General features: G+C 41.4%; 1 protein-coding gene across 4 annotated transcripts in view; it reads right to left on the reverse strand.

Moving 5' to 3' along the window:
• Positions 1 to 15,827, reverse strand: part of GRIA1 (glutamate ionotropic receptor AMPA type subunit 1) — a 445,232-nt gene that overhangs the window by 336,300 nt on the left and 93,105 nt on the right. The window lies entirely within an intron of this gene.

A 15,827-nucleotide genomic window follows, 5' to 3' on the forward strand; every position in this document is an offset into this window, starting at 1 on the left:
AAAAAAAAAATTGTGGGTGGAACCCTGCTTTAATTTTCCCTACTAATGATCCAAATACAAAAGCCAGCCCATAAAATGTGAAACCACAAATAATGGTAAATAAAGACCAATGTCCACTGAATCCATTTTATTTTGGTACATAATGCCAGAAATCCAGAAAATGGCAAAACAAACTAACAAAGTCTTAGTAAAGGAGATGCAAATGTATTCTCGCATTGGCTAAGTGCAGGAATGCATTTAAATGTGTGTGTGGGGAATCATTAATCTTTAATGGCACTCCCACGCATCAGAAAATTCTGCATTATTTTGGGTGCAGGAAATCTCATGGTACTTTCAATGTGGCTGTGTTTTTGAAGTTTAAAATTGAATTGAAGGTGCAGGAACCTTTTCCAATGCATGGGCTGCTGTCTCTATACACATGCAGCATGCAGGAAATGGTTACATGTAAATCAGGCCTATTTTCTTGTCAGTTGTCCACAGCATACAGGGCTGGTGCAAGGATTTTTTACACCCTAGGCGAAACCTATTTTTTTTCGCCCCCCCCCCCCATTGGCTCCACCCCCTTTCCCCAGCCCATGTAAATGAAGCACCCATCAAATGCAGCCCACCAGCACCCTTAAAATTAAGCCTCACCAGAGCCCATCAATGCAGCCTCACCAGCACCCAGCCATCAATGCAGCCTCACCAGCGCCCATTAATGCAGCCTCACCAGCACACATCAATACAGCCTCACCAGCACTCCCATCAAATGCAGATTCACCAGCGGCCATCAAATGCAGCCTCACCAGTGCTCATAAATGCAGCCTGACTAGTGCCTATCAATGCAACCTCACCAGCACCCATCAAATGCAGCCTCACCAGTGCCCATCAATGCAGCCTACCAGTGCCCATTAATGAATGTTTGCTTGCTTCCATTTATTTGGGAATCGGGACACCGACACAGTCCTCCGCCGCCGCGCCTCTGACACTATGTGCGAACGCAGTGACGGCTGCCTGCTAAAGCTGAGACTTAGTTGCTTGCTGCAGAGAGAAGAGAGTAGGATCACCAGTGACCAGGCGCCCTAAGCAGCAGAGCGCCCTAAGCAGCCGCCTAGTTTGCCTAGTGGTAGCACCGACCCTCACAGCATACTAACACTAAGTGGAGCAGTGGATGTTATTTCTAGTAAGAAAGGTATCTAATCCACATTTAAAGTCTAAAGCTTCATTCACACGGCCGTAAAAATGTCACTGGTTATTATACATGTGTTTTCTAGGAGAAAAGTTCCTCTATAATGATCAGTAAAACACGAAAAGATGCATATGCGAACATAATAATATTTTTTTGCCACTTGTGTTTAGACTTAATTTACATACTTACAAATGCATAGAAATGCATACACATGTGTTGATACGCACAAACGAGTAAAGCGCAGATTTTTGGATTCTGTGTTACAGATCTGAATGCAGTACATGTTTACGCACATGTTTGAACAGCTCAATTGAAAACAATGTAGCTGTCTTCAGATTTGTAATTAAAAACACTTGTATATGCATTTTTTATCGCCATGCCAATGAAGCCTAACTCCGGGCAGTTACCAAATGGTTAAAGCCTCTTCCCCTGATAAATTATGGAATGCTCCTTTTTTCCTAGGGGATGAGATAACACTGAGTGATATGTATCTAATACAGAGTCCCACAGCATTCCTGTCTGCTGTTTCTGGTTGAGATGGATGGTCCCCCAGAGCTGATCTTTTATGACTGGTCTTGTAGCCCCCAAGGTATGTATTACCGTACTTTGTGTTATCATATTCCCTAGACAAAATTCTCAATAGATCCTTTATTAACTGGGGGACAGGAAGGAATTTTATTAACATTGGAACTGCTCGGAGCTTTAATCATACTGCTGGCCATCATCAACATCATCTCATTGGCCAAAGTCATATATACAGTGGTAGTAAAATGGTTTTATCTGAAATGAATAATCTGCAGAAAGTCACAATGCTTGTCTTCTTGTTGTTGCATAGTGCTAGTGCATAGAAACTTCTAAAATACGATCTCCAATATTAAAGTAATGTTTGCTATTTCACATGCCAGCAGACTGCTGCCAAGTATTGTCTCTTCAAGGTTAGCACAGCTCATTGTTTCAATGGCATTGTGTCCTACATCCTGCCTGGATTGTGTTCTGGAGTCTTGTTTCCATTTCCTGGATTTTGCCATATTTACCACTCACATCACTGTGCAGCAAGAACAGTCTTGTATATCACTCGTTCACCCATGCTGACTGATCCTACACCCTGCAAATATGCCACTTGTGAAACCTCAAGGGAAACTGTCGTATGACAGTAAGGCCCCATACACACGAGAGGATTTATCCGCAGATACGGTCCAGCGGACCGTTTCCACGGATAAATCCTCTCAAAGATTTCCGCAGATTTCGATGCGATGGAGTGTACACACCATCGCATTGAAATCCGCGCGGAAATCCTCTGCCGATGACGTGTCGCGCCGTCGCCGCGATTATGACGCGGCGACGGGCGCGACGCTGTCATATAAGGAATTCCACGCATGCGTCAAATCATTACGACGCGTGCGGGGAATCCCTTTGGACGAATGGATCCGGTAAGTCTGTACAGACGAGCGGATCCATCCGTTGGAATGGATTCCAGCAGATGGATTTGTTGTGCAACACAGCAAATATCCGATCTGCTGGAATCCATCCCAGAGGAGATTTCTCCGCGGAAACAGATCCGCTGGCGTGTACACACCATAGGATCTATCCGCAGAAACCCATTTGCTGGGATTTATCTGCGGATGGATTCTATCGTGTGTACGGGGCCTTAGATGTAAAACTATAGTCAGATGAAAATATAAGCAAATATTGCCTTTATAAGCAAAGCTGAGTTTGGCTCTGTCACTCTGACTGCTCCTGCCTCTTATCTCTATGTTGGTCCTTTGGAATTGTCAGTTCAACTGATCAAGATACATCCTTAAAGGGGTTGTAAAGGTTTGTTTTTTATTTTCTAAATTGGTTCCTTTAACCTCCCTGGCGGTCTTCCCGAGACTGACACGGGGTTAGATTTTCTTGCTACTATCGGTAACCCCGTGTCAGTCACGGGCTTGCCTCGCTAGATCCACAGGCACTTTTTACTTACCTTGTCCCTGGATCCAGCGATGCCACCGCGCTGTGTGAGCGAGCGGGACCTCGCTCGATTCACATAGTGCTTCCGTGTGACGCCGATCTCCGTTCCCTGCGACGTTACGACGCACGGGGACGGAGAACGGCGCCAAATTCAAAAAAGTAAACAAACACTATACATACAGTATACTGTAATCTTATAGATTACAGTACTGTATGTAAAAAAAACACACCCCCCTTGTCCCTAGTGGTCTGTCCTGTGTCATGCATGTCATTTTATATAATAAAAACGTTTCTTTCTCCCTGCAAACTGTAGATTGTCCATAGCAACCAAAAGTGTCCCTTTATGTCAAAAATAGTTTTAGATCAGCTAAAAAACAGCGATAATAAATTATAATCACTTGCAGAATTGTGCGATAGCGATTTGTGGGGAAATTCGTCATAAAAAAAAAAAAATAATGACAGCAACAATTCTGCAACTGAGCAAATTTCAGTGATTTTAATTTGATTACATTATTGAATAATTTTTATTATAATTATATTATTATTTGTTATAATTATTTATAATTATTTATTATATTATAATTTATAATTTTGTTTTTAAAAAAATGTCATACCCGGGATGCCTATTAGAATCTTGTTTGGTCAGATTTAAGTGAGTTATTTCTAAAAATGACAGACCTACAATATAAAACGCCAAATTTCCTTGCAAATAATGGTACCGCTTTCAGCACCTTTTTTCTGACAGAATCATACCGCCAGGGAGGTTAAGCTAGTGCATTGTTGGTTCACTTACCTTTTTCTTCCATTTCCCTTCTAATTTTTTTTTTCTTTGTCTGAATTTCTCACTTCCTGTTCCTCCTAGTAAGCTGTTCTGGCTGACTAACCCCCAGCCAGATGATGGGGGCAAGCTACAGGAAGTGAGAAATTCAGAAAAAGAAAAAAAAACATTTAGAAAGGAAATCGAAGAAAAAGGTAAGTGAACCAACAATGCACTAGCTTAAAGGAACCTATTTAGAAAATAAAAAACAAACCTTTACAACCCCTTTAGGAGGTAAAATAGGGCAGCGCCATGCCCAGGGCCGGTCCTAGGCAGGGTGCACAGGGTGCTTTGCACCCAGGCTCCTGCATAGGTGGGGGCGCCGAAGTGGCAGAGTTCTCCCCTCCCTCCTTCTCTCCTTCTAGTGTTCTGAGCATAGGTATGTGTCCGTCCAGAACTCATGTGTCTCTCTGACCATCTCCTGTACCATGTCTGTAGTCTCTGACCGTCTCCTGTATCATGTCTGTAGTATGTCTGGGGGCTCTTTCTAACAGACTCTCTAACAGAAGCCCTCTCTGTGTCCATCAGAGAGGCCCCCCCTCCAGGTCCAAATAAAGTACTCTGCTTCTCTTCCTGTATTTTGTTTATTGTTAAGAGATCATGTAAGGATCCCAGGGTAATGAAGACTTTGTGGGGGAGCATTTCTGTGGTTGAGTCATTGCCATAGCAACATTTGTGAAGGGGAGGAGTTAGTAAAATGACCACACCCATGTGGGGGCGCCAGAAATATTTCTGCACCCAGGCGGCTGTGACCCTAGGTTCAGCCCTGGCCAAGCCTAACTGTAAAGGAAAAATCAAACTGTCACATAACATAATAAGCAAGTTCTCTGGATCTACTGATCTATAGGACATGAGGTTTTCCTTCATCACATATTCAACCTGAATTGTTAAGGAATCTGTCCAGTTTCTTGAGGAACCTTTTGAGTGGCTTTTAGTGGCTTGAAATTCATATTGAAGGGATTATTAAGGGGATTATGGAATATGGATGCAAAACAAGATTTGCCACATAAAGAATATCTAAAACCATTTATTTTGGAGAAAGCCAAGGTGTATTTTTATAGCAACCTTTTTCTAATTTAAGTTGATTTCCCTTCACTTCTTGTCCTAGACACAACAGGAAGTGATATCAACAGGAATTAACTATATCCAAAATGTGCAAAACCCCCTCAAAGAAAGTGATCAGCAAAACAAGTGATCTCTTTGAAGGATTTACCCTCTAGTTCTATTCTGGTTACCTTCACTTTTAGTCATGCTCATAATGATCACCAATACAAACAGTAGCGAGTGAATCTTCTTAGTGGGGACACAACAAGCTATAAAAACTAGGGCAAAGCCAAGCTTAACTGTAAAGGAATATTCAAATTGTCACATAACATAATAAGCATGTTCTCTGGATCTACTGATCCCATTGACATGAGTTTTTTCTTAAATATAACCTAATTTCTTCATCATATATTCAGGTATAACCTACCATTGGACTTTAAAACTAGCACAATTTTTTCCTTTCCATATATTCAACCTGAATTGTCCAGGAATCTGTCCAGTTTCTTGAGAAATCTTTTTTAGTGGCTTGAAATTCATATTGAAGGGATTATTGATTTGGATTATGGAATACAAGATCTGCCACTTAAAAAATATCTAAAGCCATTTTTTGGGGGAGAAACCTAAGGTGTGTTTTTTTGCAAACTCTTCCTAATTTAGCGAGTGAATGTTCCCAATGGGATACAAAAAGCTATAAAAACCTGACAGGAGGCTCAATATTGAATTAAAAAAATTAAATTAAATTTGGGTATGTCAGGAAAACATTTTCAATACTGTACAGAGACTTTTTTCTACCAGGGTAACCAGGCACCTTGGGGTGCCTTCAGGTTTCTTCAAGGGTGCTTTGACAAAATGTAAAAAAATTGCCCAAAAATTCAACAGAGGGATCGATCCTACCGTTTAGTTAGACAAAGCCACATGTTTTTATTGTGCACCATTACAATGTTCCAGCTGCCTGCATCTTAAGAACCAATGATGTCATCGGTTGATAAGGAGGACATAGGGTGCCTGGACAGCATCCTTGTTTATCCCCCACCCCTCTCTGTCAGCACTGGGGTCATATTAGCTGAGTGAGAGATTCAAGGGAGAAGAGAAACACTGGAATACTAGTCAGTACCAGTGTGCAAAAGTGTATTTGCTTTGGAAGTTTGAATGGCCTCTAATGTTGGATGTCCTACATGTGTGGATGTTGATGTAATATGTAAAACTAATAGTTTTGTATTTTATGTTTAAGATTGGGGTGTCCCGACATTGTGAAGAATTTTAAAGGGCGCCAAAAATGTTGAGAAACTATAGAATGTGGAAAGTGCTGACTTGTGTTGAAAATACTGGCTAATTGCTGTCCTGAGAATCCAATGGCTTCAATATCTCAAATCAATTATCTCAAACAAGTTAGTAGATTAAGACTTCTGACTTTCTAATCTGCATGCTTATGCCTGGTCAGTGACTTAAAAGGTTTTAATGACACTGCCAGGAAATTGGTATTTCCAGAAGGTCAGGTTTTCTTTAATGAGTGAGACCAGCATGTCTTGCAATAGAAAGAGACCAATGTATTTTGTAATATAGACCCCTAAAGTTGTTCTATATTTTGACTATATAATCCCTATTAAATGTACCTTACGCATGTCAGTTCCTCAGTGCACTAAGCCATCTTGTATTGCCATGTATAAAGTCTGCCATTTTTCACTCTCCTTTATGAAATAGAATTGTATTTAGTTCTGCTATAATAACGGAGACACTGTGTATTACTGACACTCTCTTATTATGTTTGCTTGTATTGGATAGCCTTGGCCTGACTGTACATCATGTCCATATTCAGAAGTGAGTATTTTCCGGCACAATGATACTAACTGGTAGTTCTGTTCATTATGGTTTTCATTTCCCTGTGATTGAAGAACATAAATATTTTCTGCTGTTACATCTGGACTGCTTCCTACAGCAAAATGCAATAACATTCATAGCTGTGCGTCAAATAGATCAACTGGAAAATTAAAAGTATATAACGTGGACTAACCCGTAGTTTCCTTCATGCGGAGAAACAGAGATTTAAAGCAGAACTACTGAGAGCAAAAGATTTTTAAATCCTATCCTAACCTCAATAATTTCTTGTTTCTTGTTCTGTTTATATAGTCGAAAAAAGTCTTATGCCCCGTACACACCATCACTTTATGTGATGAAAAAAAACGACACTTTCTGTGAAGTAAAAAATGACGTTTTTGAAACTTCAATTTTCAAAGACGAAGTTGCCTACACACCATCGTTTTTCTCACAATGTTCTTGCAAAGTGAGGTTACGTTCCACCACGTTTTACCATTGAAGTAGCTTCTGGGCATGCGTGGATGAAAAAACGTCTTAGAAAACGACGTTTTTTGCTACACACGGTCAATTTCTGTGAAGTAAAAAGTGCACTTTTGAAAAACGACACATAAAATTGAAGCATGCTTCAATTTTTTTTGGTCGTTTTTTACAAGACATAAAACGACGTTTTCCCCCACACACAGTCAATTAAAGTGACGTTTTTAAAAACGTCATTTTTTTTCATCACATAAAGTGATGGTGTGTACGCGGCATTAAAGTTATTGTAAATGCTCAACTTTATTTTATACTTACCTGCTGTGTGCTATAGTTTTGTGCAGAGCAGCCCGAAACCTCCTCTTTCTGGGTTCCATACCGTCTCTCTTGCCCCTCCCCCCGCTGAGTGTCCCCATAGCAAGGCATTTTATATAGGGGCACTCATGCATGCTCACTCTAGAGCCCTGACCTGTGTGCTAGCTGATGATTTGCAGAAAGCAGCAAAGAATATGTTCTGCATTCAAAACAGGGATGCATGTAACAAAATGCTATAGGATTGATTTACTAAAGGAAAAGAGACTATGCACTCTGCCTCGGTAATCTGCACATTGCACAGTCTGATCTGCACAGTCAAGTCAATGGCCTGGAGCAAAAAGTGCAACTTGGCGGAGGGCCAGCATGACTGGGGTGGCCAGTCGAGGTGGAGAAAATAGTGGTTTGATGGGGGAGGTATTAATCCACTTATCTGGATTGGTGGGTCCTTAGGGATGGGGGTATCCTGTGGGTGTAGAGGGGTGGAGGTTCTTGTGGGAGCTCAGTTGGAGCTTCTCATAGGTTTATCCCACCACCCTCCCTTGTTTATTGTTTTGGGGGGATACCTTGCCTGCTTTCTGGTAGTACTGGGTTGGGATGTTTTTTCCCATGTGGGCAGTTCTTGGTGGGGTATGTTTGCCATGACCATTCACGTTATGGGTTCATTTATTACTAGTCGTAGCAGTAGCGGGAGGTTTATGGGGTCTTTGAAGGCTGTGCTTGAAAAAAGAGAATTGGGGGGGTCGGGCCCATTCTGGAAGTATGGTTGTCCCTTCCCTTCCTAATAATACAATGCTAAAAATGTTTTTAAGTTGGTTGTATCTGGTAGGAAGTAACTGGTAATTTTCCCTGAGCAGGTGTAAGTTGCGGCCGGGGGTCTTTCATGGGGTGACAGTGACAGATACAACTGGTTGGTCGAGAGAAAAATAGCCCTTTAAAGACTTTAGGCCAGGTAGGATTAAGCTGAGGTTTTTGGTTTAATAGTTATGTATAAAATGTATTATATGCATTATGTTGTTATTTGTATTTCATTTTGTTGTACTAAAAGGCTGCTATGGCCATTAGACTCCAAAATAATAAGTGTCACCTGGTCATTCTTGGGGTAAGGTTTAGTTGTTTATTTTACAGGAAGCCTGAGCCTCGGAAATCTGCACATCCCTCACAGCAGACGGACAAGAAGATTACTACTGATCTATCAGTTGAGGTTATATGCCTTCCTCCACTTTGCCCTGTCCAACCACTAGATAAAATTAGGATATGGAATTTAGATCATGCTAAAATCTGGCTAATCTTCTACGGATCTGTCTTGGTATATTACTGTGAAACTTCTTAAAAATTATTTTTGAAATACTCCTGGCGATCAGGATTCACCTCTGCTCATTACAGTATTCCCCTAGGGTGAAAACCCTTTCCGGGTACATGACAATCTGACTTACACATGCATATGGTGGATTGATACTCTCCTCTGACCCTTTTTTTTATTCTTAACTGAATTATCGCATCTAAGTTGGTGAAATGTTCCTAGCGGCGATCCAACTTTCGGCTTGGAAAATAATAAGCCTGGTTCAGTCCCTGAAAGAGAAAAAAAAAATGTGTGTTTTTCGAAACGCGTTGGGTGGTCTGTCATTTTGACACCTTCTAGGCTATGGTTCTTAGTTGGTCTTTTAAATCTTGCGCTTTCACTTATATGTCTTGGTTTTATCCAATGCTTTGTATTATGTGTTTCACCATGAGTTGTTTATTTATGTAATAAAAATTCAAATATTTTTCTACAATCTCCCTGTCTGTGATCCATTTAAAGTCCCATTTTTCTGAGGAAAATTATTTTTTCTACATGTACATGGGGATGGGATCAACAGACAGTTTCTGTCAGTTAACAAAGGCAAAAACCCTCTCTTCATTAATATTGAAAAAAAGGTGTCCCCATTAGAAGATTGAGGTAAGATCTTCCCAAGAAAACTAAAGTAAAGCCCTGTACACATGGGTCGAATGTCGCGAGACAACAGCCGGTTTAAAAAAACTAAAAATGGCCACCATTCGTTCGGTCGGCTTCTGTCGTACTTGCATGCTGGAAAACCCGCAGCCGACCATTTCCTGATCAAGGCTCTCAGCCAATGGCTGAAGGCGCTGATCGGAGTTTTCTGGTGGGAGGGCCGTTCCCCTTTGTCAGAACATAACAGCTCAGCGGGGAAGATCGCTGCACTAACTTTGCATGGTTAGTACAGCGGCTCCGACCAACGCTGACATTTTTTGGGCAACCCAGTGTGTTTCTGCAACTCCAGTCCCCAGAGACACAACAAGATGAGAATAAAAATATCCCCACAACAAAGAAAACATTTCTTAGGGTTGTCATTACCATTGAAAAAAGTGTCCCCCATTAGAAGACTGAGGTAGGAGTTCCCCAACAGGGACACAGATAGCTATATAAAAACTTAACCAGAGTTCTAATCCTTTCCTACCCTATACAAAAATTCACAGAGCATTTTTGGTTTGAGATGTACTTCAAGGAAAACTACAGAATTATGGTTTTCCAGTGATACACAGACAGTGGTACACAAAGACTAAAATTTGCATGGTTCCTGCTGAATTGGGTGATTTTCAGTCCTGCTTTACCTGCTCTGTGCCACATTATTGCAGAGAGTTGTCACATACCTCCTCTTTGGTGGTCCCCCCTGATTCCATCCTCTTCTCCTTCCTAAAAGTGCACCCTCAACTTTCAGGGTGCTAAGAGGGCACCCATGCTCCCAAGCCAAGCTGCGTGCATTCATAGACACACACAGCACCGGCAAGCCACGCCCCCCTTCACAGGGGTTTGACTGAGAGCAGCAGAAACCTATTGCATCCGCTGACCTAAGTGTCTCCTATGAGTCTAGGAAAAGAGAGTGGTGCTGCAGCCAGGACAGTACTGGAGTGGTGAGAGGTGTCAGGTAAGTGTTTAGGGACAGGGGCAGGAGCAGCTGATCCATTAGGTGCGCAAGGGCGCTGCCCCCCTGGTTGGCATGCATTTGTTTTTTTTCAAGCCACATGATTAGAGCGTGAAGCTTTAATTGGCTTGAAAAAGGTTGGTCTCTGGGCGCAGAGCACTGCGCTCAATACCCACTCACTTGTGACAATAGTGAATCAATTTTAGCTATTGCCTTCTGGCTTCTTGTCCCGGCCAATCAGGACAGGAGGCAGATTGGATTGGCTGGGAGTAAAAGCCAAGGAAGCCATGAGTTCGGGGGGCCCGTGTCGTGGAGGGGTGAGTGCGGACCTGGGAGGGGTTTGTTTGCCGCCCTCAACAAAAAGTTTAGCACAAGCCACCACTGGACAGGGGAGGTAGAAAAACGTACAAAAACATTTTGACTTTAAAACCTGAAAAGGTGTTACAGTAATACATACACACACTGTCATATAGTTATTTTTTTTTTGCTTTTGATACTATTTGAAGAGACTTCAGCAGTAGTGGCTGGAAACTGGAGCTAATATAACTCTATTGAAATAGTGTCAACTACTGTACTTTTAAAGTTACCTGAATACCTGTAGAAGGTAAGAAAAATAATTTGTATTTTTAAGGCATTACATAATTATTTTTTTCTCGTTAAAATACATTTTTATTTATACATCAATAAAAATAACCGAATATGTATAAAATACCCAGATAAAAGAAATGATCATGGGGTATATTTTTACATATGTTGGATGTTTCAATAACACGCCACATATCCTTTAAATCGCTCAACTAAACATCATCCAGCTAATAAATCATGTGAAGCGGAGGTGACTTTACTCACTTTGCAGTGTATTACTGCTTCATCATATATTAAATCATATTATTAAAGGTAGTATCAACAATGGAAATGCAAAATCTATAAAAAATATATATATAATATATATATAAAAAAACTTGCATTATTTCCAGGGATGATTGCAATGCTTTCAGGATGTGTCAGCAACCAAATAACATTCATGTCTTTTTTAATTAAAAATTTTACTTTATTAAGTGTTACATATTTTGAAGTGACTACTTATTCAATCACAGCCTTAGTTTTCTACATATATTAGCTAAAATCTAAAGTTGTACATTAGTGATAGCCAGTTTAACTTCAATATCAAGCTAATTATTCAGATTAGGTTTTGAAGTTTATTGGACTAAAGGGCCCATTAAAATTAAATGTAATTCCTTTCCTTCGGTGTAAGATAAAAAAGTTAAAAAAAAAAAAACATGCTGATAAAATAGATGCTGAAAACCATAACCACACTTCCAAACGTTCTTTCCATTCCTATTAGCAATGGTGACAGGTCAACTAAGATAAAGAAGGAAAGAAGAATGGAATTGAGGAAGGATCAGAATAAGAATAAATTGAAGGAAGGAAAACAAAATGGAGGAAGGGGAAGAGATGAAAGAATAGATTGGAGAAAAGAAGAAGTAATTGAAATGGAGTGGAGGGAGGAAAAAGGGGAAAGGAACGAAGAATAGAATGGTGGAAGTAAGAAGGAAGGAAGGGAAAGGGAAGGATGGAAAAGAAGGTGAGCGAAAAAAGGAAAAGGAACTGTGCAATTTGTTTTGTTTTTTAGATTTCACAATACTTAATTTAATCGATTTCTCTTTTCTACAGAAAATAACATCACAAAAAAATGTTTTGACTGCTTAAATGAATCATTATAATTTTACAGATAAAGATTTGTATGTTAAGGACAATTCCCCCCCATTGAATATTATAACAAAACGTTTTCATAATCATTAGGCCTCATACACAAGGATGTTTTTACAGTGAAGTTTTTGAGCTTTTTTTTGCAGCTTAAAAATGCCATTCCATGTTATTCAATTGCCTCATGCACACCATGGTGTTTTTGAGCTGTAACAGGCATTTGCGTTTTTAAGCTAAAAAAAAACCCCAGGACCAGCGCGTTCTGAGGCTCCAGTGCTAGAGCTGTAAAAACGCCACACGCCGGTAGAAGGTGTTAAACACAGTTTAACAAGGCTTAATGCTGTATACACAGAGTTAAGCCACACCCGGCATTTCTCTGCCCCTATTCAAAATCAATGGTTCCCTATGGGAGTCCATTGATTTGAATAGAAGTCACATCAGAAGTCGGATTAAGATGATTTGACTTGCGGTGCAACTTGTGTGCTGAGAATCTTGAAGGGAAACCCGCCAAAATGTAAATATTGTTTTACGTGAGGTTCACCCCAAGACAATACCAGACCCTTTGGTATAGATCTTAAGGGGAGCACACCACGCCCTTTTTGTGCGTGAGCCCCCCCCCCCTGCTGGACCATACCAGGCCACATGCTCCATGTTGATGAGGACAAGGGCCTCAACCCTTGCTGTTGGTGGTTGGGGTTTAACAAGGGGGCCCCCAGATACCGGCCCCCCACCCTAGGTGAATGAGTATGGGGTGCCATCGTACCCCTACCTATTCATCTAAAAAAAAGTGTCAAAAATAAACACACTACACAGGTTTTTAACATATTTTATAAAGGCAGATCCAGCTCTTCTCCATCTTCTTGCGACATCTTTTCCTTCTGCCAGTCCTTCTTCCTCATGTTGAGGGCATGTAGCCTGGTATGGTCCAGGAGGGGGGGGGGCGCTCGCTTGCCCCCCTTTCCTGACCTGCTGGCCTGCATGCTCGTATAAGGGTCTGGTATGGATCTTTGGGGGTTTCCCCATGCCATTTTTTTGGCAGTGGGGGGTTCCCCTTAAGATCCATACCAAACCACAGGGTCTGGTATCGTCTTGGGGGGAACCTCACACAAAAAATTTTTTTTTACATTTTGGCGGGGTTCTCCTTCAAGATTCTCAGCACACAAGTCGCACCGCAAGTTGGATCATCTTGATCCAACTTCTGGTGCGACTTCTATTCAAATCAATGGGCTCCCATAGGGAACCATTGATTTTGAATAGAGGCAGAGAAACACGGCTGAAAGCTAGTGCGGCTAAACGTGCTTTGACGCCAATGCAAAACGCGGATAAATTCACGTTTTTAATGCCATGTATGCCATGTATCAGTCCTTAGAAGCCATAGGCTCCATTCACACTTGTACGACACCAAAATTACACAGAATTTGGAGCGCAACTTTGATGCAACTTTGAATTTGTGCAACTTGGATAGGACTTTGGCTTTGACCAGTGATAATGAATGAATGAATGAATGAATGACTTGTATAGCGCATGCGAACTGAATCGCCTCTGGGCGCTTTTGGACAACTGTTGCACAATTGTTGCATTGTTTAACATTACGACTTTCATGGAACTTTTGAGGGTCACCATTGAAGTCTATGGCCTTCAAGTTGCATAAAATTTGTAAGGTGACCTAGCACAAGGCCCCCCAAAGCAGCGCCCCGCCCCCCCCCCCCCGGGCCAGTTGTATCAGTGTCCCGCTATCCCTCGCTGTCAGGCACCAGGACGCAACTTCACCGGTGCGGGAATTTGAAATTCCCACAGCTTAATCTCCTATCCATACCTTGTGTACAGGGTGACAAGAGGCATTCTAATTGATCAGCACTATCACATTGACAGCGCTGACCAATAAGAATCCGTCTAGCTCCTCTTGTCAGTGCTGCAATGAGAGGAGATAAAACTAGGAAAATTTTAAATCCAGAGACCGGTGAAGCGGCATCCCAATGCCTGACAGCAGGGGATCGCGGGACACTGGTACAACAAGACCAGGGGGTATTAGGGGGGGTCCAGCATAAGGTTGGGGGTCCAGCGTGAGGTCGGTCACCTTACAGATTTTCTGTAAAGTTGATACTTTAAAGAAAAGAACTCTACAAGCAGCAGTCTATGTAATGCACTTAAGTAGAGTAACTTGAAAATGCAAGCTGCAACCTTCCAAGTGATGAAGATTTTTGATTTCTACTTCACCAGATCCCTTCCATGCACTGTAAATTGTAAAAATCAGAGAACAGTCATGCACCTCTCTGAAGCATTGACATTTTTTCAGACATAGCTATTTGAGTCTGTCAGTGGTCAGCAGAAATCATATAGTTCTTGTATAAACACTTCATCCATCATAGTTTCATTGGGCTGAATGGATCAAGTTCTGTGCCCGGAGGTGAGTGATATAAGCTCCTCTTCTAGACGATAAATACGGTCACTTTTAATTAGGTCAGTAGGATAAAGATTTGGAAAGCTGAGAAAAACGGCCTGTGCATTTCTAAATTCACTAGAGACGGTCTTAGACCTTTTTTCACGAAACAATGTGTCCAGTACTGGGTATAAAAGGAACAGCTGCAACAGATCAATTTTGAGGCCATTGCTGATAAAGATTTTCAGCTGTGCTAAATTATTTAGAAACCAATAATGCAGTCCCAGAACGGGACTAAAATAATGGCAGCTTGGTTATGTAAATCAGTTTGGCCACCGCTGCCATGTATTGCTAAGATTTGCTAAGCCCAGCAGTGCAATAATGCTTTGGTGTTGGTATACTGTTAAGTACAGTACAGGGAGCTGGCCGAGATACAGCATAAGTACCAGATGCCTGACTTGTTTATTCATTTTTGTTTTATAAAAATTGGACACAAAGAGGGGTACCTTAGACTGAGAACATTATGAAAAAATGCATAATTAGGTGTACTGTAGCTGTAGGTGGGGTGCAGCGTGGTGCGGTGGCAATAACACACAGAGTCAAAGTGCGATGAAAGAACTTGTACTAAAATAATGCAAAGATAGTTCACAATAAACCTGGTGGGAAGACAAACCAAGAGGGAACACTCACAAGTCCAACAGTGTGTAGAGAGAAGGTTTCAGCTGAACTGACAGCACCTGTTGAAATAGGCAGAATGCGGCCTGGCTGACTTGTGCCCAAGCAGGAAGATGTCCAGGGAAGTTGCGAGCCCTACGCTTTCCCTCCTCATCAAGAATCTTTCTCTGCCACTAGTTCTGTCCCTCTCAGGCGGGTATTTGTCCCCATTTTACCCACTCACAAAATACACACCAAGCCTGGGAGCCAGGGCCTTAAAGCGGGAGTTCACCCGAAAAAAATGTTTTAACATTAGATTGAGGCTAATTAAGGGGAGCAGAAACGGGTATTTTTTTTAAATCAATGCCGTACTTACCGTTTTCGAGATAGATGTTCTCTATCGCCGCTATAGGAACGCCCAGTCCCGCAGCCCATACCCGGAAGCGGCGGGAGAACATCTATCTCGAAAATGGTAAGTACAGCATTGATTTTAAAAAAAATACCTGTTTCTGCTCCCCTTAAATAGCCTCAATCTAATGTTAAAAATGTATTTTTTGGGTGAACCTCCACTTTAAATTATTA

This window comes from Rana temporaria, chromosome 3, assembly GCF_905171775.1.
Source record: "Rana temporaria chromosome 3, aRanTem1.1, whole genome shotgun sequence".
Taxonomy (NCBI): domain Eukaryota; kingdom Metazoa; phylum Chordata; class Amphibia; order Anura; family Ranidae; genus Rana; species Rana temporaria.